Source organism: Podarcis melisellensis (genome assembly GCF_964234715.1).
Source record: "Podarcis melisellensis genome assembly, chromosome: 17".
Classification (NCBI taxonomy): Eukaryota; Metazoa; Chordata; class Lepidosauria; order Squamata; family Lacertidae; genus Podarcis; species Podarcis melisellensis.
Window position 1 is genome coordinate 40434625 of NC_138534.1, and position 275 is coordinate 40434899.

Sequence of the window (275 nt, forward strand, 5' to 3'; positions counted from 1 at the left end):
AGTGATTTCTGTGAACTCAGAGGTCTTACTTTTGTGTGAATATGTATAAGATCAAGCCATCAATCTCCCCCCACCCCAAGCTGTTGCAGCTTCTCTTCTCTCTCACTCCCCAGGGCATTAATTTTATAGGACAATATAACAAACCAAACTGAGAGTAGACCTTACTTTCAGTGGTTGATACAGTGGTGGAAATATATGTGAATGGACAAATGAAAGCACCAATATATGTTTTCACTCATATGGAAAATTTGATATAGAAACACACCAGACATATA